Consider the following 27,292-nt stretch of genomic DNA (forward strand, 5'->3'; position numbering starts at 1 on the left):
ACATGGTGTAGGGTGAGAAACAGGTGTAGACAGCCTGGTGATAAATGACAGAGATAGTAGAGAAAAGTGTGTGAAGAGTTAGACCACAGTAAAACAATTCAGCCTAAAGTGAATACATGAAAGTTTTTACATTTATAAGCATTTCCTGGTTCCCGGTCCCTATGAATCACAGTTTTTAGTGCTTTTTGACTTCGCATGGGCACCAGAGACTGCAATTAATGCGGGATGGGCACCAAGGAGGTGTTTGGTAGCTCTTTCCCAGGGAGAAATTGGACAGGAAGCGGTATGTTCTCCATTCTAGCAGCAACAGTTTGTTGAAAAAACAGAGGAGCTGGGCAGCTATCATGAGCAGCAATAACCATGGTGGATCCACAGACACTCAAAAGTCCATCGACAGAAGATCCAAGGAGAAATACATCACAGCCCCGCCCACACTGTTTGATTGACAGGTGACCTCTTGATAGGTGGCAAGTGCAGTGCAGAAACACTGCAGCAATGAGTGCCAAAATGTTGCACGATAAAAAACTGACAGGACTTTACATTGGCCTTACTCCAGCGTATCAACTTTTTGATTGCCACGGCTTGTTTCTTGAAATTATTCTCCACTTCCCAAAACTCTAAACACAAATGCAAAACTGCACACTCATCTCCACAAACTTCAAACTCCCATGTCAGAATCAAAAACCTTCCAATCTCCTCAAAACCATGTAATCCTCCATGTAAAACTTTGCCTTCAGGCATTGCACAAAAACACACACACACACACACACACACACACACACACACACACACACACACACACACACACACACACACACACACTACAGAATAGCCATTACACACTGGTGAGATCAATTCAAAACAATTCAAAATCATAAAAAAAAATCATAGTGCAATGAATAATGGAGTTTAGTTTTTTCCTTGGAACAACCTCTTTACATAATGACTACAATATACAGACATAATACATGTATACTTTTTCCAAATTTGTGCTTTAGTCCAATAAACTGAAACTGAGAGAAATAGTAAGCATACTGTAAAAATATGCAGCTGATAGAGATCATAGAGATCAGTAAAATAATTATACAAAGAAAACAGTTTGTACAGGAAGGAAAGAAATGATATTTATTCTGCATCAGCATCCTGTGAGGCCAGAGATTCTCATCAGCATCTCAGGCAGAAGGGAAATCTCCTCGAATACCTTATCCACCTCTGGAAGCCTGAACCGTAATAAACAAGCCTCTTCATGGCCTGGAGGAGGTGAACACGGGTGTTAAGGGTTTTAGTCACAGATCCTCCAACACCATGCTGAAACCCTCCTCTGTGGGGCCGAGGAGCAGAGAATATACAGGGAGGAAGATGCTGCTGAATTTTTGGGTTGTTAGTGAACCATTCGGTGGAAACTGACTCTCCGCCGACCGTCCTGACTTTCAGACTTTTCAGATTTTGACCCATTGTGTTTCCACCATGCAGCATTGTTTTCCATTTGTCAGTGCTTTCTAAATGAACACATGGTGCAGCCGTTGTTAAATGAAGGGATTTGTCTGCAGAGTTTTTCAGGAAAAGTCCAACAAATGTGTGAAAACAGTTGAATAGTGTTTGTAGTTTCGGGAAATGTGTCTGTCTTTGGGGAGATGGAGATGGCGTTTGGGTTGGGATTTTTAACTACAGTTTTTTTTTTCTGATTGCTAAGGCACTATCTTTGAAAGTAGAGGCAGTTTTTGCAAAACTCTACACACTAACCACAAAACCGTACACCACACCAGCAAAATAATTATGCATCTCTCACAAAACGCAGACAATTCCTGCAACACTCAATTGTGAAAAACCCTCCATCTACTCTTTTTCAACACCTCCTTTTCCTTTCTCCCTCTAGCCCTCACCCCTCTTACTCCTTGTCCAACATTGTTGTCCAAACCAAATGTTTACCTGTGACCTATTTATAGAGCTCCCGCTGTGCATGTAAGTGAGCTCATTACCTAAAAGTGTGGAGAGGCCATTGACAAAATAGTGCAGCAGCGTGGACGAATGTTTACACTTTTGCAGAAAAGGCTGTTTAAAATTACAAACTGAGTGTAAAGCAGAGAGCATGCATTCAGTTTTTGCACACTTGGCAAATGCGAGGTTAAAGTAATGACTTCAGAGCTAGTGCCATTAGCGCTTAAGCTTTCAGAAAAAAAAAAAACTCTAATGGGCTCAGTTAGTGTGTAAGCGATTGAGAGAAACTGTAACCTATGGAAAAGTATTATAAGTGCACAATATCACTGTGTACATTTCAGTAAAGCCATTTACACAGCATGTAGTCCTTCTAGTATAGTGTTTTTCAATATTCTTAACAGACGTCTACCTCAACATGTTGTATGTATTCACCTTCCTGTTCACCACGTTCATACTGCCTGACTGAATGTGCTGCTGTTTGTCTGTGTTGCACCATGCGGCCCAAGGAGAATGCCGTTTGGTCTCTGCTGTGCGCTGGACTGTATGTGGTTGAGGTGACAATAAAGCCCCTCCTTGACTCGCCTTGTGTTGCGCTGTAAACACAGTTTCTCAGGGAGAATTTCATCAATCACCCGCACAGTCATATTGTGCTCTTAATAATGCCTTTCCATAGGTTACAGTTTTTTTCCGTCGCTTTTTCCAGTCTAATGAAACTGGGATCCACTTTGTCGTCATCTTCACCTCCAAACCACAGCAGAAGTTTTCTGTTGCAAATGTGTTCATACCTTTTCATTAGATTCACACATTTTTCAGGCTCTTTTGCACAACACTTCTCACATGTGTCATTTACACGGCCCTAAATCCATTGACTTCACCATGGTAGTCAAAAGCAAAACATCTGCTCACAGCTGATAGAAATGACCTGCATCACTGTGAAATCACTAGTGCACCTGCATCACTGCCCTTTCCACCAATCACCATTCACCAATCAATCAGTATGCACCTACAAAAAAGGGGCCTATAAATTGTTTTCTGTATTTTTTTTCTCAACTCCTTTGAGTTTTTCTGTGTAATACTGTATGTGACTTACAGTATTTCAGTTTTTGCCGTCAATACAGTAAAATTTCACTTCAAAGTCTTTCTGAGTTTGGATGCAGTTCTTTACTGTAAGTTCACATTTGAATGTGTAGCTCACAGGAGAGCTTTGTTCAAACTGACAGCTGTATTTTGTATTCTGCTGTCAGCTGTGTTACAGTACAGAAGAGCTGACTGAAGGAATCTACTCATTTGGGCAGAAGTTGAGTTGTTTGAGGGAAATATTGGCTTTTGCTACTTGCTTTACAATATGTAACCATGGAAATTGTCAAAAATATGACTGCAATACACACAGGAAAAAGTAAAGTGGAACCTGCTCAGACTGAAAAGGGTGTGTTGCATTTTGGTGTTGAGTATGAAGTGAGTGAGTGGCTGGATTTACTCACCTGACTGCAAGTTGTATTGGGCGGTGACAAAATGTGCTTTTGCTGCATGTTTGAAATGTTTTGTCATGGTAAGAGCCTTTTGCAAACAAAATGTGTTATTTTGGGAACAGTGCCTCTCATTAGGCCTATGGATTAACTGTTTTGATACCAGGGTTTCTGAGTTGACAGAGGAGGTAAAGCGATTGAAAAAAACTGTAATAAGCGGGTTCATGCGCTGGGAATAAGAGCGTTGCAAAGTGTCGCCGAAAAATCAAATCGGTGGGGAAACGAGGACGCGGGCGAATCAGATTTTGCTGTCGACAGCTGTTAACTGTGAAAAGTTCAGCCGTGGCCAACTTCTCTCGGCTGACAAGCCTGTCGGCCGTCCGCACATCAGCCGCTCAGCTCTAGTGGAAATAAATGGACTTCCTCCGGTGATGTGTTGAACACGCGGTTCCTCTTACGAAGTGAAATGATTTATATTTAGCCGCTCTAAGACCTTCGCCTATGAAAGGTTTAACACTTTTGACAACTGTGTGATGAATTTTGCCATATAGTCTGAAATGTCTGAAATGGATCTCGGTCAATTTCTGGAATGAAACCCTTTATTTTGTTGTATTTCTGAGCTTTGGGTGTCTCAGAAAAAGAAGAGAAAAGAAAAAGGCATTTTCCAAAAAGCTCTGTAAAGGCCTCTTGGCTCCTCCGCACTGATCAAAGCGTCAGAAGCCAAATCAGAAGAAAAAATGAGGCGTGTTGTTGCTTTGAAGGCCTGGTGGTGCTTTTTTGTTGTTCGCTCGCTGTGCATTAGAGCTGTGTTTGTATTCTGGTATAAAGCTTTTACAGAGGCCGTGTGTGTGTGTGTGTGTGTGTGTGTGTGTGTGTGTGTGTGTGTGTGTGTGTGTGTGTGTGTGTGTGTGTGTGTGTGTGTGTGTGTGTGTGACCCGGTGCCCCATTTACGCTGCTTTTACACTGCTTTTTTTTTTTTTTTTTTTTTTTATGTCATACTGATGACGCAAGATCTGTTTCTGAGTGTGAGTGAGCGAGGTAGTGAATGATTGAGTGAATAAATGAGAGAGTGACTGAGGGTGTGAGCAAATGAACGAGTGAGTGAACGAATGAGTTTTAGTGAAGGAGCAAGCAACTGAGTGAGAGAGTGAGTGAGTGAGTGTGTAAGAGACTGATAAGTGAAAGGAGTGAGTTAGTGAGTCAGGGAATGAATAAGTGAGTGAGCGAACGAGGGAAGGAGTCTGTGAGTGAGTGAGTGAATGAATGAGTGAAAGAGGGAGGTGAGGGTGAACAAGCAATTTAGTGAGTGAGTGAATGAATGAACGAGTGAATAACTAAGTTAATGAGGGAGACGGTGATTTAGTGAAGAAAAGAGTGAGTGTGTGTATCGAAGTGAGCAAATGAATGAATGAATGAATGAGGGATTGGAGGAATAAGTGTGCAAGTGAATGAGGGAAGAATGAGTGAGTGAATGAACACGTGATTTAGTGAGGGAGTGAGTGAGTGAGTGTGTAAGAGACTGACTGATAAGTGAAAGGAGTGAGTTAGTGAGTCAGGGAATGAATGAGTGAAAGAGGGAGGGGAGAGTGAACAAGCCATTAGAAGTAAGTGAGTGAATAAATGAACGAGTGAGTGAGTAAGTAGACAAATGAGGGAAACTGAGTTAGTGAAGAAAAGAGTGAGTGTGTGTATCTAAGTGAGAAAATGAATGAATGAATGAATGAATGAATGAATGAATGAATGAGGGATTGGAGGAATAAGTGTGCAAGTGAATAAGGGAAGAACGAGTGAGTGAATGAATACGTGAATTAGTGAGGGAGTGAGTGAGCATGTAACTGAGTGAGTGAGTGTGTAAGCGACTGAGGAAAAGAGTGAATTAGTGAGTCAGTGTGTGTGTGTGTGTGTGTGTGTGTTTTGGTGTGTGTGACCTGGTGCCCCATTTACACTGCTTTTACGCTGCTTTTTTTTTTTATGTCATACTGATGACGTAAGATCTGTTTCTGAGTGTGAGTAAGCGAGGTAGTGAATGATTGAATGAATAAATGAGAGAGTGACTGAGGGTGTGAGCAAATGAACGAGTGAGTGAATGAATGAGTTTTAGTGAGGGAGCAAACAACTGAGTGAGTGAGTGAGTGAGTGTGTAAGAGACTGACTGATAAGTGAAAAGAGTGAGTTGGAGAGTCAGTGAATGAATAAGTGAGTGAGTGAGTGAATGAATGAGTGAAAGAGGGAGGGGAGAGTGAACAAGCTATTATAAGTAAGTGAGTGAATAAATGAACGAGTGAGTGAGTAAGGTAGTAAGGCAAATGAGGGAAACTCAGTTAGTAAAGAAAAGAGTGAGTGTGTGTATCGAAGTGAGCAAATGAATGAATGAATGAATGAATGAATGAATGAGGGATTGGAGGAATAAGTGTGCAAGTGGATGAGGGAAGAATGAGTGAGTGAATGAACACGTGAATTAGTGAGGGAGTGAGTGAGCATGTAACTGAGTGAGTGAGTGTGTAAGCGACTGAGGAAAAGAGTGAATTAGTGAGTCAGTGAGTGTGTGTGTGTGTGTGTGTGTGTGTGTGTGTGTGTGTGTGTATTTTGGTGTGTGTGTGTGTGTGTGTGTTTTGGTGTGTGTGTGTGTGTGTGTGTGCTCTGTCTCTGTCTGTTTCTTTCAATGTTCATTCAGCACTGGTGCACCAGATGTGTGTATTCATTCCCCGTTTTCTCACTGATTTTCTATCTCGCTGAATGCCTCAGTCTCTCTCTCTCTCTCTCTCTCTCTCTCGCTCGCTCGCCCGCTCACTCCAGGATTTGACAGTTATGAGATTATAATGAAAGAACAGTCAGGCTGGGAGCAGAACTGTCACTTCCATTGTGTGCTGTGTGTTATCTGTGACGACCCATCCTTCCCTTCTTCTTTGCTTCTTTTCCATCCATCCATCCATCCATCCATCTATCATCTCTCTCCTCTCTCTTGCCTTCTTCCCCTCCTCCTCCTCCCTCCTTCTCCTTCTTCTGTCCTCATGGTTTTCTGCTTGCATCCTTTTCTCTTTTCTCCCCGCATCTCTCCATTTGTTTTCACCCCACCATTTCATTTTTATCTTCCACTCTTTTATCTTCTACCTCTTCTTCTTTCATCCTCCCGTTTCTCCTCCATCCATCCATCCGCTCGTGTCTTGCATGTCTCTTGCTATCTCCTCTCATTTGTTTCTGTTTTCTTTTTTCTGCCTCTCTCCTGTTTTCTCCTCCTTCTCCTTTCCATCCTTCCATCCATCCCTACCTCCTTCTCTTCCTCCGTCTTCCTCTTTTTCTCCATTCCCTCTCTGTCCTCCCCTTCCTTTCACTTCTTCTGTAATCCCCGCATCTCTCTCGGGCCGTTCCTTCACCGTGTCTCTCTCTCTCTCTCTCTCTCTGTTTTTTTTTTACTTCTTCATCTCTTCTCCTCTTCATCTCTGTTCCTGTTTTCCCTCTATCTGCACTCCAGTCTCTTGGGTTCTCTTTCGTCTCTCCCTCTATTTTCCCGCTCTTTCTTTCTTTGTCTCTTTCGAAAGCAAAGACTCTCTTTCTCTCACACACACACACACACACATACAGATATACACACACACACACACAACCGCATGATGTAAGTGTCTGGTATCGCTCCCTGGTGCTTCCCCTTGTCTTATACTGGAGAGCCGGGAGGAACATGCATGAGTGTGCTTGTGTGTGTGTCTTTGTGTGTGTGTGTGTGTGTGTGTGCGTGTGTGTGTGTGTGTGTGTGTATGTAGAGAGAGAGATTAAGATGTAATATAGAGAGTCTAAGAGCCCGGCAGGACAAGTCTTCTTCTCCCCATCTGATATCTGTCCTCATCCATCTGCCTGTCCTGCTATCATCCTCCCTTTGTGTGTGTGTGTGTGTGTGTGTTTGTGTGTGTGTGTGTATGTGCACTCTTAAAGCCTGAATGTACTGGTGCATTTGTGTGCATATGAGTGTGTGTGTTTGTAAATGTCTGCAAGTGTGTGAGCATGTGTTGTGTGTGTCTGTGTAATTGAGTAGTTGTAGCAGCAATATCATTGTGTGTGTGTGTGTGTGTGTGTGTGTGTGTGTGTGTGTGCACGCGCAGTTTGCACAATGTGCACTTGTAAGAGAGAGATTATTCTGTGTATGTGCACATTTTTAAGCCTAAGTGTGTATGTGGGTATTATTTGTGCACACAGATGTGTGTGTGTGTGTGTGTGTGTGTGTGTGTGTGTGTCTCTCTCTCTCTCAAGTGGCTGAGTGTATTGCACTTGAGAGTTTATTCATGTCTTTTCAATGAATTTTATTATCTATGCAAACCAGAGAGTGCTGGGAGTATTTTAGTCTCTCTCTCTCTCTCTCTCTCTCTCTCTCTCTCTCTCCCTCTCTCGCCCTCTCTCTCTCTCTGGCACACAGTGGGTCAAAATTCCCAGAAAGGGTTAGTGATTCTCGCCTTTCAAGCACACAGTAAATTCCCGAGCGCGTTCATTCACACAGGCCATCGAGTCACACAAATGAAGGAAGTACCAGCCGTTATTTCCTGCCTGATGAGGATATAGAAGGAGAATTTGTAGTGGTGTGTGTGTGTGTGTGTGTGTGTGTGTGTGTGTGTTATGATGCGTTTCAGAGAGGGATCATGCAACTCCAAGAGAGCGGACGCAGCAATGACAATTTTCGCCTTCCGTTTTTATACCTGTCCGGCTGCAGGTGTGTTGAAAAGGTTGCAGTGTCACATTCAAACTCCGCCTCTCGGATTTCACACATAAACATGAACAAAAATGGCAAATCTGCTTCAAACAACCCATCAAAAGTGCCTTACGAGCACATTTTAGCGGAGAAACAGACCACACAGCCGCTGATTCTTGCTTCGTGTTAGTTCTGCCTCACCTTGTCTGAGTTTGATCGCTGGATTTGTTTTTTTTTTTTTTTTTTTTTCGTTTTTTGAGCGTCCTTACCCCGATCTGACTGGGAAGGGTCGGCTCCGACTCGCTTGTCATTTGAATAATGTTCAGCATTCTCAGCTTTATGCAGATGAGAAGCGAATTTCAACAGCTGCCTCGCTCGCTGTGCAGCACACCGTCTCTCGCCGTGTAAGGCGCCACTTCAGCACGCGTCTCGCTTTTGCTCCCGCTCCCACAATCCCATGCGCACGATTGTCACCTGTCGCCTGTGAGAAATGATTAAGAGGCAGATCTTCGCCGCGGTGACATGTAAATGTATCAGTGCTGTGCAAAGTGAGGCAAGAGCGTCTTATAATTAATATTCTGCATGTTTGCAAAGACAATTGTTTTTCTGTGCGTTGTTTGATGCGGAAAGACAGAGTGCACACATCAAAGGAGCGTGTCATGCCACATGTAGCAGTTCCTCTTCAAACCCCAAGTCACGGTTCGATCGTGCGTCAGCCTGCGCCATAAAATAGACCCTCACACCCCAGTGAGGTGTCCAAATGGGCCACACCCCTGCCTATCAACAACTATGATGCCAAGAATTAAAACAGATTTTATTATTTTAACAAATACAACTACATCGGGTGCACATCATGACACTGTCTGCTTTTTCAGAGCCAATATTGACATAAAAATGAAAGAAATACTTCAAAAAAATGCTGGTCCAAAGCTTTCTTCAGGCATCTGCCATAAAGGAAATCAAACTCGGCGCCATTCAAGATTTGGCGTACACACAAATGTGCCTGATAATCTCTAACTCCACCTCTACCTCCATCTGACTGCGAGCACCTACAGATCCCTCTCCAAACTGAACCCTGACTCTGCTGAACAAACTAAACGCGCTCGCAGTCTCGACTTAAAGACGGTGGCGTGGGATTTTGCTCGTCGATACGTCAAAACTTGTGAGTGTGTACACTCGCCTGTAAGCCTGTAAGACGAGTGTGTTCACAGTTGATGTAATATTTGCTCTGTTTGAGAAAACGATCTAAAATAAAAAAAAAAAATAAATAAATAAACTGACCTTACAGGAAAAACTTGTCAAAAAGCTCCAACAGTTCACATGTACAGTGGTGGAAAAAAAGTTTTCAGACACCCTTAAAATTTTACACAATCTCAAATATCATCATGAAATATTTGTGGAAAAATCTTATTTTGTGTTTCAAAAGGTGTGGCTGCATTAGACAGATACAAACAAATACAAATTATATTTTTTTTTTGTTTATTGTTTACAAGAAAAACTAACCAAACTAAATTCTTGACAGTTGAATCTTTCTCTTCAGGCGTGTTTCCTGCGTTAGGTTCCTTGTTTTAGCCATTGTTGTGTCTGAAGAACCTTCAAATGTGCTGGCTTTATATAGACACCAAGCTTGGCAACAAAAAATGTGTCTTTTAATAAAAAGAACGACCTTCATCACTGGTACCAAAATGACCCAATACTCCAAATTTCTTATGTATTTTTATGGAACCAATCAATTTTAAGTTTTTAATGGCTTTTTTAGGATTTGTTTAGTATTTTGGCTGTGACTGTACTAAAACAAAATGCACTTGAAGACCTAAGAGTGATTCTTAATGCAATATTTCACAAATGCATGGAGTGTCTTTTTCCACCACTGTATTTATTTTGTTTGATTCACATATTTATGGTGAATAGCGATTAGGAAAGCAGGAAGCGGGCTCTTGGGGATCACCTGTCAAAGAAAACATGGGGATAAAAATCATTTTTACACTTGGCAGCCCCAACAAAATCAGTCCAAAGTGCCCTTGAGCAGCAGACTGTGGCTGCACGAGGAAACTCCCCAGTGTGACCGAGTGCACCTGTAAGTGAGGCGGTGCAGGACAACAGCATGTGTGCTCGACAAACCTCCCCCTTGATAAATGAAGGTCGAGACAAAGACTGTTTCAGTGTCAGCATGTTAGCTTATTATTAAATGATTAAAATGTCTAAGCGGATACGTAAATAGTTTAATGGTTAAGAGTTTTTGATGTCTGCTTTTATACGACGAGATTGAACTTCAAAGACTGTTTGCTGCTCAGTCTGCTGGTGCTTTTATCCCATTCAGAAACAGGTCGGCGCATTAATGCAATGTAAGGGTGTAAGGCTGTTGATGTATTTGCATATAATCACTGAGAATATTCATACACACATCAAGTTGCACGCCTGTCTATCCCTTTTCTTCATGCTAGTAAGAAGCCAAACTGATTAATTTACACCTGGCAAGTCAAGTTACAGAGTGCTTTCAAACGGATTTGTCACAAAGTACCTCATAAAATACAAACACAGATTTTTTGGTGGACATGTAAGCAATAATACACTCTGAGGTATCCTGATACAGGGAATTAATAATGGAAATACAAGATGTACACCACAATATTAAGGTAAGTGGCATTTTTTGCCAACACCTTAGAGTGCATTATTGCTCTTATACCATGGCCACTTGCCAATAATAGTAATTTTAAAAAAAAAAAATTAAAAAGTTTAAAAAGTTAATTTAGCACGCACCATGCCCTGATAATAAACATTTTCAACCCAGACTATCCAGCTGCAGAGATGCTACCGACTGATTCAGCTGTTCAGCCTGAGCCGCATTACCATAGAAATTATGGATTTGCCTATAAATATTACAAATATGGCACAAAACTATGCAAAAAACGGCGTTGGTGTTACATCAGAGGTCACTGCTGGAAATAAATCACCCAGTAGTGTTGAAGTTTTAAAACAGGACAGGTATCTCAGGTGTGGTGGCTCGTTAGTGTAGCTCTTAGTTTGTTTTTCTTATGTTTACAGCTAATTTTTTCTCATGAGCATTGGTGGATTAAACTGGTGACCAGGAATATGTTTGAGGTGTCCTGATATACGCTTTAACACCCTCCAACCAATCAGATTTGCATATTCAAAGCGGCTGTGATTAACAGCAAATTATTAGCGTCTTTGGTGGACATCGGCTCTGCTGGCCAAGAGATGGTACGCACATACCCTGCATTATTAATGGAGCATCAATAATAAATAACATGGGATTGTTATTTGATTATGTTGAATATTCAGCTCTGATTGGTCATTGGTTATTTAATGCTTGAAGGAGCTCATCATCGGATCTCTTCTGTTCCAAATTAAAACACTTTGTGAAGGCTTTCTCTGTGTGTTGTAAGGTAATATTAGTCGTCAGCTGACTCGTGACACCTAATATCAAATAAAACAAAACAAAAAAACGATAAGACGGTCAGCTTCCTCCTTCAAAGAGGATCAGGAAGACGAGATAAAAATATAACTGAGTGTATTGGCTGACAAACTGGAAATGAGAAGCGTCTCCAATAGAAAACATTTTGATATCTGTTTCCAAAGTGAAATGTTTGCTGTTACCACATCGGTTGGCGGTGATTCGTTTGTTTATTTGATGAAATCGGCGTCCGTAACCTCAACATGAATTCAACATGAGCCCCGCTAATTCGCTGACAAGCTGATTTAATATATTGTTGCTAGTAGTAAGCCAAGGCACAGGTCAGTGCGCTCTAAATACATTTACATATAGGTCACTGCACTGAAGTTAGCGAGAACCTATGCCAGCGCATTACAGGTGAATACACTGATGTTACATAATGTAATGTATGTAAGGAATCCAATGCACTTACATGTGGGTCAACTCAAAAAGGTCAGCGGCGCACAGCAAATAGGCTTCAAATTAGTCCCTTGTTAGATAAAAATGTGTTTTTCACTTGAGCCTCCAAGCGTGGCGGTATAATAAGGCACGGGCAGACTCTAATTTTAATTTTCACCACATTAAGCCTCTCCAGTGTTACTCCTGTCACAGTCAGGAGCCTTGGTTTCCTGGTTTCATACTCTGGCAAAATCGTTGAGAAACATTTCTTTTTAGTGTAGATTTTTCTGTGTTAATGTAGAATAATCATGTAGATTTTTCCATTTATCGATCTATCTATAAAAAGAAAAGATGAGCTTCTGCATGAAAAAAGCGGGGAATATGGAGAAGAATTGACAACATGCAGGAAAAGCCGTGGACCAGATGTAATGCGATGTTGCAGTGAAGCCGCGGTTTGGCCCCTGAACCCGCTGGAGGGCCCGCAGGCTGAGCTTTACCATCACAACAAAGTGGTTTTATATAATAGTCCTTTCAAAGGCTGTCTGTTTGTTTGTTTGTTTGTTTACCACCCGCCCCCCACAAGCCGGCATTGATTTGATTGGAGAGTTTGACACAGTTTGGATTCTATTAGGAGAGGGAGAGAGCGAGCGAGCGAGAGAGAGAGAGAGAGAGAGAGAGAGAGAGAGAGAGAGAGAGAGAGAGAGAGAGAGAGAGAGATTTGCATCCTTTAACTAGCGGTGAGCCAACCAATACATTTATACAGAGGCCGCTGCACAAAGGTCAGTGTTCTGGAGGCTAAAGTCAGCCTAGAGCTTACTGTGATGAAAATGTGTGTATGTGTGTGTGTGTGTATGCACATGCGCTTTAATGATGATAATCAAAAACAAAACAAAACAAACAAACAAACAAAAAAATCTTATTTTGATCTATACATACAGATTAACATTATTTTATGGCATTTCATCTGATACAAATGGGTATTATTAGTAACTACTACTACCAAGAGTACTAGTGCTGCTACACAGTTCAATTCAAACAACTTTATTAATCCCTGTAGGGGCAATTGTATAGAGCATCATCTACATAAAACATAAAATACATAAATAAAACACAGTAACATACAAACACCAATTAATTATGCATAAGAGCTAAAGTATGAAGTAAAGTCTAAAATAAATACAAGGGTTGAGCAGACTCAAATAAATAGACTGATAAAAAAATAAATAAATAAAATATCAGTCACTACACTTACCGCCTCTATCAGTATTAGTAGTACCAGTACTACTATAACTCGTACCTCTATGCTTATAACAACAGAAACTACTACTCTACTATTACTATGACTGATACTGCTACCATAATTGACTTTGGAGGCATATCAGTGCTAAATTATGTTTATTTCAGAGCCACAGCTGTCATCATAAAGTGCAAACCGCATAATTTCAACAGACAGTTTATGAAATTGTAATGTGAGAGGCATCTTATTTGTGATTCCTACAGCAGGACAAAGCTAATGTAAAGCAGCTGATTCGACTATCAGCTTTTCTGCCCCATGATAAATATTGTCATGTTTTGTACTGCAATACACACTCAGCGGCCGCTTTATCAGCTCCACCTGTACCATCTAATAGAATTCAATCCAACTGTTGTGTCATAGTTTCCTTTCCTGCTGCCTGTAATGCTCAGCTTTTCTTGTTGTCACAGTAACAGAGGTGTTCATTCACTTCTATGTTTGGCATTGAGCTCATAGTTAGTGCTGCTGTTGGACTGGACTGCATTTCACTGACAGCTGTTTCCACTATTCTGTCCCCCTCATGTTATACAAATAGGGAGGACAAAAAATGAGAAACACCTCTCAATATACTGTAATCCAGTACAAGACCTCTGCAAACTACAACCTCAGTAAAAAACAGAATTAAATTTACACTTTCTCCACAATGTCAACACAAACTGAACATTATAAACTTCATTAAAAGGTAGAATTTATGGCAGAGCTGCTGAGCTGAACTGCATTAGACTGTACAGGTGGAGCACATAAAGTGGACACTGAGTGTATATTGAATTTTGATATATTGTCCCATTGACCAGTGACTCTCCTCATTCCTCTCCAACTTGTATATTTTCCTCATGTGGATTTATTTCTTTGTCTCCACTGCTTCATCTTTTGGTTAAGTAAGTCAAACAGAGTTGTGTTTATAGGCTACTAGTGTGCCCATTGCATGTCAGTGTGATTTTCAGCCTGGGGTTTGATCCAGAGTGTCCCGGCTAAAGCTGAAGTAAAACCCTCACCCTCGGCGAAAATAAAATAAAAACGGGAATTGCCGCTCTGAGATCAGGGGGCACAACGAGCTCAGGTTTGCATCCGGCTGCTGCGTTATAATAACAGATATTGAGCAACAATAGGGATCATCTGCTATGTGCTCAGTGCGAGATTAATGTTACTATCTGGTCAGTGATTTTTGACATAGTTTCAGTGCCTGCTGAGAGTGGCCTGTGCACTCAATAGCAGATGTGGGAATATTAATCTGCTATTCTGTAATGGTTTTGTAGCTCACTGGAGAGCGGATAGATGGGGGTCGGCTGGTCATATAGCCACTCTGGTGCCTGCGTGGCATACTTTAGTGTGTTCGATACAAAATAGAGCGCGTGTTCAAAGGAAAGTGGGCTTTCCTGTTGGCTTAAGTAAATGGATCCTATTATTTTATGGAAATGGCTAAAGGATTGACTGTACTTCCAAAGCTGCAGCCAAATGCACAAAACCAAATACATTTACCATACAACGCGTTTTTTTTTCCACCTTTATTTATCCAGGGAATGGTTTAATCGAGGCTGTATGTCTCTTTTTTCAACCCAATATAGAGTTGTTCACATTCACATTTCAGCAATACAGCCACAGTCCTCCACTTTTGACCACAGAGCTCTTCATACGCGACATGTGTGTCTCGCTCAAGGGCTGTTTCAACAGCATTTGTCGGGCAGATTAAAGCATCACTCATTCGCTTTCCCGGCTCGCATTTTCACCCCCGGTTTTGGGAAAACCTCCGGCCACAAGCCTGCTTCTTTCACCTTTTACACTCCCGTCGCCCCACTGCACTCTCTGTGAGCAGGAGACCATCAATTTCACCAGTCTCACCAATTTTTTTTACCGCCGCTGAACAAAACTAACAATTCCGATCACATATCTGAACTTCTTGGGAATCGCTTGATTAAATTTGCAAGGCACTAGATCACCAGATTAGCTTCAAAAGTGGGAAACATGACTTGTATGCTAAATCAAACGCTCTTATTCCCTTAAATATTTGAGCATCACTCAAATATTACTTGGCCCAGTTTCACGGCCTAAGTCTGTCACTCATTCGACCAGCAGGGGCCAGCTGCATAAAAACAGACGTTAAATATGACAGACCTGCTGTGGACACTTAAATTTACCTGTTGCATAAAGCTAAAGCTAAGCAGATAAGGTTATTCCACTGTTTTATTGAAACACAATTAAACAAAGCCTTTGGGGACTGATTTTATTTTTGACATTTTTAGCTGTGGCTCATTGAGGTGCACGTGCGCAGTAACGATCAGGCAGGAGGTACACATCAGGTAGAGGCACCGTAACCATAACAACATTAAAAAACACAGCTTCCTTCTCATGGACTGTGGCAGCACAGCTGAGTTATCGACTTGATAAACTAATGACCGGGAGGGAAAATCTCCTCTTTCCTTCATGTAGTTGGTAAATGACCGTGGTGTAAGCGGGATAATCAACAAATTTGCATTAAATGGTTTTAAGGCACTTCACGGAGCCTCCACATCGCGTCAGGTGGCTCTTTGCTTTCACATTGTTCCTTAAATCGGTTCATCACACACCTGCTCATTAATTATCGCTTATATATTGAATGTGTTGATACTGAAAACACTGAGCTTTTTGCTGGAATATATTTTGTTTTATTTTTGTAGAAATGCTGTTTTGTTTTTTTTTCTCTCCAAAATAACATTGTACCATGAATAAATAAATAAAATATATTAGTCACTGATTAGCATATGCTCTGTTGCTAGTGTGTGCAGGCCTGTAGCTGTGAGTTCAAAATGATCCATAGCAACAGAGAAGTGGCTAACTGTCCTACCTCAGATTAAGTCAGGCTCCATCTTTATGCAACAGACTGGCTTAGTTAGGCGAGACTAACTTGACAATCTGAGAACAGTCGAAGAGCAAGACTAAGTTTATGCCACACATCTCCACAAACTTTTTATTTTTTAAATATTCCAACCTCAAAATTTCCATCTCAGTCAATCTGTGAACCGTTTTCCAGGGAGCGCTACACCGCTACGATTTTTCTCACTGTTCCTCGTAGTCTGACAGAGACACAGTTGCTAAATTTGTGATACGTTATCAGTCGTTTACATTATGCATCTGCCATCATCAGAGTCGTTTTTAAAGAGGGCACAGCAGAGGGTAATGATCAAATGAAATGTTCAAACTCTGCAGGATCATTACATGCTGCACCTTTGAAGTTGTATGAGATTGTCTAATTAGGATGGTAATTAAAAAGGGAAAAGGCAGAGTGAAGAAAACGTTTGTGCTGAAGCATTGGTGGTCTATTATTAAACGACACAAACTGGGGGGAAACGTGCGTGCATCTATTTTTATTCCCCCTCTCTTGTGCAGTCGCTACGCTCCAGCACCTTGCTGGATGTTCCTGCCCTTTGTCTGTAACTCTAATTGGGAAGTTTGACATTCATCCTTAATATTTCCCTTCACTTTGCCGGTCTGAAGCAGACACGCCTGGAGTGGTTTTCAGAAGTGCCCGAACAGAGGGCAACGTTTCAACCGAATACAATGGCGGAAAGAAGAGGAGAGAAGAGTGCTGCAGGGACACAGTGTGAAAAAAAAACCCCATAAAAGCTATGACTGGAAAATACTTTTTGGATTCTGTTAAATCCAAAACACTGTCATATCCAAGACACTATTCACTTTTTACTACCTGAAGTCTTCAAATTGATGTTGTAGCCTCAGAATTATCAATCACCGAGTTCTATGAACAACCGGTGTGAGATAGATAATATCGATACCGTTGTGCATTTGGCTCCTTTCACAAAAAAAAAAATGTTCAGTCGGTTCTTATTTGCCTCTTTGTTCAGCAAGAGTTCATTTTTTTTTTTTCAAAATGAAAGCAAGCACTGATTCATTAGTTCTCATTGCATATTTTATGAATAGAGAAGATTGTGATGTTCAGCTTTAGTGGAGTGAGGAAGTGGCCGATTATTAACAGCACAAAATACTACAGTCAGCTCTTTAGGAAATCCACCACAGCCCTCAACTTCTATTGATTTTCATCATTTTTCTTGTGGATTTTAATGTTTTATTCTTTATTTCTTTCCATTTCAGAGTCATATTTTTTTTTAATTCTCCTTTAATGCCTCCTCTTTTCTAATCCTTATAGTTTCTAAGATCTGTGCATCTTAGTCTTTATAGCTCTCGGTGCTTAAAAAGAGGCTCCTGGTGCCAACCCAGTTTCCATTTTAGGGATTATAAAGGTTATCGTGACTTGACTTGACATGAGCCACTGAGGATCTCAGCCTTAGTTCCATTTGTTTATGGAAATTACGCCAAGGTAAAACAATTAATTTGACACATATGGATATTTAAAATGCTACACGCGGCATCTTCCGTAGGAGAATGGACACCTGAGTCAATTTTGGGTATTTGTTGCTGTTTATTGAGGCTGTACAAGACTGGAAGCCCTGTTTGGGTTTTATCCTCGGACAATTTGAGAATATAAATGTGTCCCTCAGAGGGCAGGAATTTGACATTTTGACTTCCTCCGTCAATTTCTAAAGCTCTATCAGAAATTTCCATCATTTCTGAGCAAGGTTGCCTCAAAATTTCATCCACGATAGTTGCAGTATAAAGGGTTAGGGGGGTCAGTGCACAGCCATGATTATGCAGTTTTATATTTTCTGTGTGAATGTGTGTGTTTGGTTGGGATTCATAAGCAGCATCATGGATGTCGTCCCTTTGCTGCATGGGCTGCACCGGGCAGAGTATTACTGCTGCACTATTACACTGCCCCACGGGAGTAATTGTTTGGAAAATCTGAATTTAGTGTCTTCTCAGGCGACAGAGGGCCCACGCGGCAATGTGAGCGATGGCAATGGTTGGAGAAAACACCCCGCCTGCCTCAGGTGATGAGGTGACTGGAATGATTTACAGCAGAAAGAGAGAGAGAGAGATAGTGGGTCAAACCGCAGCATCATGCTTCAAAATACCAAATTATTTAACAAGAAAACAACAACTTTTCAGCTCTGGTAAGGTGAAGGTCTGTTGAAGGCGCCTGCGGACAGAAACATTTTCTTTGTGCATTAAACATAAGCTACTTACGAGAAACCTGTGATGGGCCTCACACTTTTTTTTTTTTTTTTTTTACAACTTAGTCCTAAACACCATCTTCACAAGTTATTTTGTCTCATATTCAGCAAGAAAATCTTGTTTTTCCTCAAACAAACAGTGGTGGAAAAAGTATTACAAGTTGCCACTCAAGTAGAAGTACTGTTCCTCTGCTGGTATCTGACTGCAGTAGAAGTAGAAGTACTGTTCCTCTGCTGGTATCTGACTGCAGTAGAAGTAGAAGTACTGTTCCTCTGCCGGTATCTGACTGCAGTAGAAGTAGAAGTACTGTTCCTCTGCCGGTATCTGACTGCAGTAGAAGTAGAAGTACTGTTCCTCTGCTGGTATGTGACTGCAGTAGAAGTAGAAGTAGTGCAGTAAAAATCTCCTGCAGTAAAAGTCCAAAGTGTCTCATTTCAAATGTCCTGGCAGTAAAAGTGACTGAGCTCCTTTTTCCAAACAGTAACTGTGTTCGCTGGGATCTTTTCCATGCAGTTACTTTCTTTTAAAAGTGCATTATGCAAAATTGCCCTCTAAATGATGGTTTAGTCTGCATGCTACTCATCGTCAGGCCACCTCACTGGTATTATCCCCCTTTTTCTCCGCACTTATTCCACATTTTTGCCAGCTGAGTCTAACTGTTTCTCGCTTCCATCGACCATCTGCTGTTTTCCATTGTGCACGCTTTATTGTGAAATTTGGAAATGACAAAAAGGAGAACCAGCAAAGCAGAAGCAGATTCCCCCTCTCATCTTTGCTGACTGAGCTTTTATTGTGAAAGGTCCTGCAATCTGTCACTGATCATTTGTCCTCATTCATTCTTGATTTAAGATGTAGTGAAGGACAAAACTCAAGGAAAAATGTACTTCGGTAAGGGTAAAATTACTGATTAAAAAAATATAATCAGCAAATCACAAAAGTGCAGAAAAAAGCTACTCAGTTACAGTAGGTAAATGTAATTAGTTCAACATCTGCAAGCACGGTAAAATATCTGCCAGTGCGATGAGATAATCTGGCTTGTTTCTAATAAAATCTCACTTGTTTCAGAAATTTTTCAAGCATAAATATGTTGAAATAAGGCAGAATAAGGCAGATCAGCCCACTAGGATCAAGAAAATGACGAATGAATCAAGAAAACTCTGGAAACATGTCAAGGTAGCACTGGAAACAAGTGGGATTTTTTTTTTTTTACCTTGTTTGAGGAAAAACTAAATTATAAGGCTGAGGGTGAGACTAAATGACTTGTTAAGATGGAGATTCTTTGCCGAGCGTCTTTCCAGTTGAACATGTCGGAGAGCAGGCTGCAGATACAAGCCACAGTCCTGACAGATGCGGCGTGGGGGGTTGACGGCTGCGGCTGCAAACATCTGCTAACCGATGTCACGTCTGTGTGTTATGGAGGTCAATGTGTGGATTTGTGGATTTATTTCCTGAGTACAATTCACATCAGTGTGTGTTTAAAAGTGATACGGGCTAACAGTGAGAGTCTTTACATGTGAAAGTGACGGATGTAAGCTTTTTGTGTGTGTGTATATGTGTGTGTGAGTGTGTGTGTGTGTGTGTGTGAATGTAAATGCGTGTGTATTGGTTTAATGTAAAGGATTAGTGCCTCTGTTGTAAAGAGGTGGTTTAAGCCAGCAGGGCTGTTATGTTGCTGTGGTTGCTGCTGCTGCTGCTGTGTGTGTGTGTGTGTGTGTGTGTGTGTGTGTGTGTGTGTGTGTGTGTGTGTGTGTGTGTGTGTGTGTGCGTGCACTATGGCACTATGCTTTTTTTTTTTTTTTTTTTTTTTACTCTGCTCTACTTTGCACTGAGAATAATGAGTGCCCAGACCTCAGGGGTAGAGAGGCTTTAAAAAACAAACAGAGCGCAGAAATCAGCTGTCAAGCCAGCGCCTGGGCTGTGAGTGTGTCCGTGTGTGTGTGTGTGTGTGTGTGTGTTTGTGTGTGTGCACAGCCTATATGTTGCCATGCATCTGCTTCTGTACATGCATGAATGTATGGCATGCCTCCCTCTCTCTCTCTGTCTTCATGCATTTCTCTTGTTTATGTGTTTAGTTGGACTTGCTCATGTGTAAGTGCCACTCTGGCTGTTCATAATGTCGCTCTCTCTCTGGGACTTGCAGTCATTGTTTCTAGGTGACTTTGCAGCAGACGCTCCGTATAATGTTCACAACTTCAAACGTGTAATTTTTTTTTTTTTTTTTAATTTTGTGCATTTGAAAGGGCATCGTTTGTTCAGCAGTTTCCTGTTTATTCACCTGACCTGCAGGCCAACTCATGTAGCTGCAAACCAAACTCAAATTCCTTGCCCTTTATTTATTTATTTATTTAAAAAAAAAAAATGTATTAAACAGAGGTTTGGCATTTTAACCTGCTCGAGTGTTTTCTTTGTGCGGCTTGTTTCGGATGGTGAGCGCAGACGAGGAGGCAGGAAAGGCTGGACAAAGCGATGTGACAAAGCGGTGTGAAATGGGATTTAAAGCCATGTGATTGTGGCTACATGGGCTGTGAACTAATGGGTTGGAGGCACAGCGGCACAGAACAAAGTTTAGCGCGTTTCACAGAGGCTGCCTCCTGCTTTTTGTTGTGTGTAAATCCAATTTTAGCATATTCCCTTTGGTGGAGGAGCGAGGTTTAAACCCAGTTCTCCTGTACAGTCGGCAACGTTCTCGCTCCCCAGGTCGTCGAATGCCGTGGCTCGGTCGCGCCCCAGGGCGAGGCGCATCTGGTTTTCTCACTTTTCTCACGTGTCAGGCTCACATGGTTACGTTTGGGCTGGGGTTAGGGAAAGGTTAGGTTTAATCAACAAAATGGAAACGGGACACGGTCTCGCTCAGATGAACAATCTTGCTGCAAGTGGGAGTCAAACTTTGGTGTCATGGGTGAAAGTGCTGTGGCTTACACGCCCACCGTCCACCCCAACTTCCTGCTTCTTGCTCTTTTTCCTGAATCACCATCCCTCGTGTCTGACACTAACACCAAAGAGTGCCTTTAGCCTCTAACGGGTGCCTTTTGGTGCCAGTATCAGATGCAGAAGGCTGTGATCAAGCTGTGGTATTTGACTGCATGTATATTTTGACTATAGGAATCAAACCTTTAAATCTCTCAGTGTTACTGCCACAAGTTAATCACTGAACCACACAGAGATTTTAACCAAGTCATTCATATTGAAGATTTCAATTGAACTATTAAGGCTGCATGTAAGCTAGATAAAGTGATGCGCTAAATTGTTCAGTTAATATCCTCCAAAGTGTGTTTGCATGTACGTTTGCATGTAAACTCTTTGCAAAACCACTCCTCCCTCCTCTTCTGGCTTTCACCCCATCCAAAACATCACAGAGTTACAGGGGCCAGCTTAGGACAAACTGTACACTTCTCCAGCAGCGCTTGAATTCATGCCCTGTATTGAGCTATATATTGTCACGTTTCTTATCACACTCTCTTTCTACTTCAGAAGAAGGTCTTCTCCGCTCAGTGCCGCCGCTTGCCTCGGTTGTTAGCGCCCACTGGCCTCATGGATTGGACCGTTGTGAATTTTCAGGAATTTTAAGCGGTAGGAGAAGCAGCGGGAGGAGCTTGAGCCGGATATCGATTTTGGCAACAAACTTTGGAGAAGAGGAGAAACAGAAACATGGCCGTCCACATGATATTAGATCTCAAAAAGTCTCCATACAAGCACACATCATTTTCAGATTTTATTTTTTTTTTTAATAGTGTGCTGGGAACAATATTAGCATTTCTGCTGTTGGTAACACTTTACAATAACAGTACAACAATTAACGTTAGTTAACGTTAGTTAATGCCGTAATGGTTAATTAACTGTTAGTTAATGATTATTATGGCATTTACTAATGTTAATAATATCTACAATAACCCTTAAATAACATTTAAATTAATTCCTTAGCATGAACAGCATTAGTACATGATTCTTAGACACATTAGTTAACGGTTAGTTAACTGTTACTTAATGTTTATTACCTGTTACTTAATGTTTATTACGGCATTAACTAACGTTAATTGTTGTACTCTTATTGTAAAGTGTTACCCTGCCGTTCTTTAATCAACCAGTAGTCTCAGCAGAACATCTTCCACCTGCAATCATTTAACAGAAGAAGGCAAGTATAAAAGTAGCTTTACAGGATAGCAAGAACATTAAACTTTCCTCAAAGACAGAAGAGTCATATCAGCCACCAATTAGTTTTTTTGCACCTGATTTTGTGTAAAACTCATCATGTCACTTTACATTATCCTCATGCGGATGAACATGCACACAACGAAAAATGAATCCAACTCAAGATGACGATCAATGATCAGCGATCAGTGTAAGGATTTACATGGCTCACGTTTTCCTATTGAATGGATTATCAAAGGTTTACCCCCGGTGTCTTATGTCGATTGTTTTTTCCAATCGAGGCGGTTGCATGAGGTATTTTTTTTATTCTGCTCAGGTCATTATTCTTCTTGGTGGAATATCAGCCTCAGTGTTAGAGCCATTGAGCTACACAGGACTGAATTTCATGATAGCGTGTCCTGTGGAAATCCATTCAGAACAGTTTTCAAGGTGACGTGGGTGTCAATTGGAGAGATGAGCATTATTTTCATGCAAAGCTCGCGTCACGGAAATTCAAGGATTTCTTCCCACAGCAACAGTGGCACAGGGGCCAAGGCCGGGTGAGAGCATTTGAATGCCGAAGGTGAACGCATCGATAAAAGATGAGGAATGCTGATGCGGTGCGATTGTGTGGAACTGTTTTTCACACAGTTTGATTCAAGTCTGAATTTGGAGCAGGGTTTTATGTTCCTGTCCGTACATCAGACTTGTCTTGAAGCTGAAAAAAAAAAAATCACAGGTTTGAGCCTGGCAGCATCCTTTATGTGTCCATTAACAGTCATGTGTGTTGTCAACGTGTCCTCCCGCGTGACACTCCCTGCTTATTCACTGTCAGCCACTCTGGATTAGAGTCTCGGCTAAATTCCTGAAAATGTAAATGTGAAACCACAAATTTGTATTTTTTTTTTAGCACCAACTCCTGTCTGATGTCATGGCACTGATGGGTTTTGTGAGGTTTCAGGCAAAATTATGAGCCCTTTGTTGGCTCTAACACGGAGCGATTTATCACTTTTTAAATCAGAGCCTCTGTTACTTTCCTCTCAAAGGAAAATGACATGGGTGTTAACTAGAAAGATGGGAATTATTTTCATGCGAGCATCATGGAAATTCGAGGATTTTCCTCCCACTGCAACAGTGAGCCATGGCTGGGCGACAGCATTTGAATACAGTGGCTGAGCGCGTTGATAAGACATGACAAATGCTCTTCTTTAACTTTTCTTGCAAGCGATGCCCCCTCTGAGGCTTAATGTTTAGTGTCTGGTGTCATAAATCAAGCGCACCTCAAGTAGTTCATTTATTTGAAATTGTTTTTCAGGTAATATCCGTCAGGTCTGAATTTGGAACAGGGTTCATACTTCTTCCTGTCACTACACCTTAAGATCAGAAGGCCAAATAGCCTCATGGGTATAAATAAGCAAAAAGCCTTTATTTTGTCCACTGATAACCGCACGTGTTGCTGACATGTCCTTGAGCACGACACTGAGCAGCCTTGGATTAGAGCCTCAGCTGAAACCCCAGAAATGTGTAAATGTGTTTGCGAAGCTCACTCCTCTCTGATCTCAAGGAAAGGTTTTGTGAAAAATTATGAGGTCTTTCTTGGCCCAAATACGGACCGATCATTTTTTAAATCAGAGACTTTTCCTGCACAAACCACCTGCTTCAGTATCTCCAAATCCTCCTTCGAGCCGCCCCGTGACTCCTTCCCTTTCCCCCTCGGAGGAAAATGCCAGGGCAGTGGCTTATATCCCCGTCACCCCGTCCTGCATTGCAGCTTTTAAAAATGTTTCGGGGGGCTGTTTTCAACTCCAGCTGTGGGCTCGCATTGTACGCTACTTTGCAGACTATTTTTTGAATTTCCAGGAAGCGAGCGGGTGGATGCTCTGACATTCGAGAGGCTTTGAGAGTGCTATTAGTCAGGCTACCTGGCGCACAGAGATAGCGCTGAACTCCCTCAACCCTCTGAAACGCCAGGGACCGTACCCGCAAAGCATCTTACAGCTGCAGCGCCGGCCGGAGACCAGCTCCTCGCTCAGAGCGCATTGATGTTCACGCAGTTGTGGGACCTCGCCGATGATTCCAGATCAGTGCGTTTATTCTTGGAGGCTTTATGCACGCCAGCCCCGAGCTCCCCTCCCTCTTTGAAGTGCGGACGCACGAAGGGGAAAAGATTGGCTCGAAGCCCACAGGAGCCGTGAAAGCTCGTAGAAGCGTCTCCTCGTTGTTATTTACGAAATGCTTTGTTTTCCCCCGTGGTGCTAAAGATGCAGAAATAACCTTCCATTTGTAAGGTTTTGGGTTTGGCGGTTATTAATGTTTTATTGTTTTCATGCACACGAAAGCAGTGCAGCACGGAGAGAGGGCGATGCATTAGTCATGACTTCCTGACTTATTGGGAAGTTATGGACAGGATCACCTTGACTCACTTCTCACTTCACCAGGACACAGGATGCAAAGCAATTCACAGCTGAGTCTCTGCTTGTATATTTCATAGAGAATAGCTCCCTGTATCCGGTGTTACTACTTGAGGTTTGGAGGAAACACCACCATCTGAGAAAAGTTAACTCAGTCTTACATAATCCTCGACATCACAAAATCCCAACAAGCTATGGTCGGGTTTTAAATGACAGCAGGTAATCTGGTTGCTTTTTCACACCAAATCCTCTCTATTTCACAGAAATAGGATGACAAACTTCATTGGCAAGGTATTTTTCATGCTATTTAGCATTTTGGGAATAAACTTTTTGAAATAGAGACTCTAAACACAGACGAGCTACTTCTGAATTGTCCTCTAACAGGGCAAGTAAAGAGAAAATGATTGATCTGGTATCAGCTCTACTAAAACTGTTAGTGGGTGCCAAAATGTTAATCTTAAGACTTTTCATTGGTGCAAGACAGCCATGATCAGTCAGGGATTACATCACTGGACATAAAAGCACACATAAAAGGCTTTAGTGCATAAGACTTTTTTTTAATTTCATCATTCCAATTTTTATTTACAATTCCTGACACTCTTCTCATCAGAGCAATATTCATTCATTCTTCCTGATGAACACTTGACCCAAAGGTCAGTTTCCATGACTCCATGTATTTACAAAGGAAAGATAATATGAGAGAGATAATTCTTCCGATGTATCTTTTGGTTAAACATATTCTGTGACCTTTGTGGAATATGAATTAATACACACTTGTAATATGGACTTCCTGGGGCTCATTTGCATTCAGGAGAGAGAGACATGAAAGGTTTCCTTCCTAAGAGGAGATATCCATCATATGAAGGAAAATGGATGATGTAGAAAACGTGCGCCGGTATCAAGGAAAAGACGGAAACGCTAACTGTAATGTGAAAATGATTTCCGGCAAATAGTTCGGGTAGCAAACTTTGGCAAAGCGGCGTACTGAGAGGCGAACCGCGCGCAGTCACTCGATGCACTTTTGACACACAGCTTACTTTTCGACACCTTTTCCCCCTCATCGTGCATTTGGAAAAAAAGGGTGTACTTTTCAACAACACAGCGTGACACGTTATAATTGGGCGCGGCGGCGGTGTTCAGATTAATCCATTTTTCATGAGTTTCCCATTGTGTTATATAGTGATGCTCCGCCGGCCAACTTGCATTATTCCTGCAACAAAAGACCAACTCGCCTCTGATACCGCCGCTCGCTGATCTGTTTGCAGAAACAACTTCGACTTTGCCGCAGCTTTCATAGCTGAGTGCCAGGATGAAGGCGAGAGCGCCGGGAAAATGGCGTTTGCTCTTCTTTGTCTGCGGGCTCGCTCGCCGTGACTCGGTGTTTTCAAGCAGAAGTGTAATTTGTCTGTCAGCACATCTGCCATTGTGAAATTTGTAGGTGACCTCGGAGAAGGAGATGGATTAGTCGCTGGCCTAGTTTGACAGTAAGTGGAAGGACTTGGTGGTGGTCCTGATGGCTGAAATAGCCTTTTAACTTGAGCTGTTTGTTTTTCTAGTCTATTTCCAGCCACAGAGTGAGGTTAGTATGAGGGGGGGATGAGTGGAGAGCGCGCCACGCTGGCACAGGTTGGCTAAATTAACTGGACTGCAGCCATGCCAGAAGCCAAATGAAGACATCGCTCGGTGTGTTTGTGGCCGAGGCTGAATTTCGCAGGGGCTCGGCTGTAAAAATGCCCTCGGGAGTTTTTAAACCGCCGGTGAAATTAAAATAATAAAGGCACAAACAAAGTGACACTGGTGATTAGGCGTTCCCTTTGTCACATTTCACCCCCTTTTTTCTTTGTTTTTACACTTTTATTTGTTGAGCTGCCAAATATTCTCATGTGAATGTGACTGCTGTGGCCGGTGGGATTCCTGGGAGCCGATGAGCTATAGGGGCTGTTGCTTTCCAGAGCATTATGGGGGAGAAAAATGGAGCGTTTTAGAGCCCGTCTCCTAAAAATTATGTTTTCATACAACTAAACTGCATTTTCAATTACGTTTCGAGAGGAATGTATTACGTTTGTTTGTAAAGTATCACAGGAAAGTTTGCATTTCCAACTTTAAGTTCAGCACAAAGCAGTGGTGCTGTTTGTTTTTTGCAAATATTACTGGTTTTTATGCCTAAACCTAACCTTTCACTGACCATAACCAAGTATTTTTGGTGGCTAAAGGCTAAAATGCCACCCGACATGATATACAAGATGTGCTGATCAGAAACATATTTGTGGTACGTCAGACGTCCAATGTGAAGTTGGAGCCAAGTTGCCATCATAGCTCATAAAACTAATTTTTAGTGTATGGAATTTAAATATAAAGTGGTATACAAACAAGCTATACTCAATATGCTATGGTTGAGTATGTATATTGATCGATTTCTGTGTGATTTATGATTATTTATGTGCCCTGCTCCTCCCCCTTTGG

At 41.8% G+C, this 27,292-nt stretch overlaps 1 protein-coding gene across 1 annotated transcript in view; it reads left to right on the forward strand.

The window, feature by feature from the left end:
• celsr3 (cadherin, EGF LAG seven-pass G-type receptor 3) overlaps nucleotides 1-27,292 on the forward strand; it is a 171,490-nt gene that overhangs the window by 6,582 nt on the left and 137,616 nt on the right.

The sequence above is a fragment of the Myripristis murdjan genome, chromosome 7 (genome assembly GCF_902150065.1).
Source record: "Myripristis murdjan chromosome 7, fMyrMur1.1, whole genome shotgun sequence".
NCBI lineage: Eukaryota > Metazoa > Chordata > Actinopteri > Holocentriformes > Holocentridae > Myripristis > Myripristis murdjan.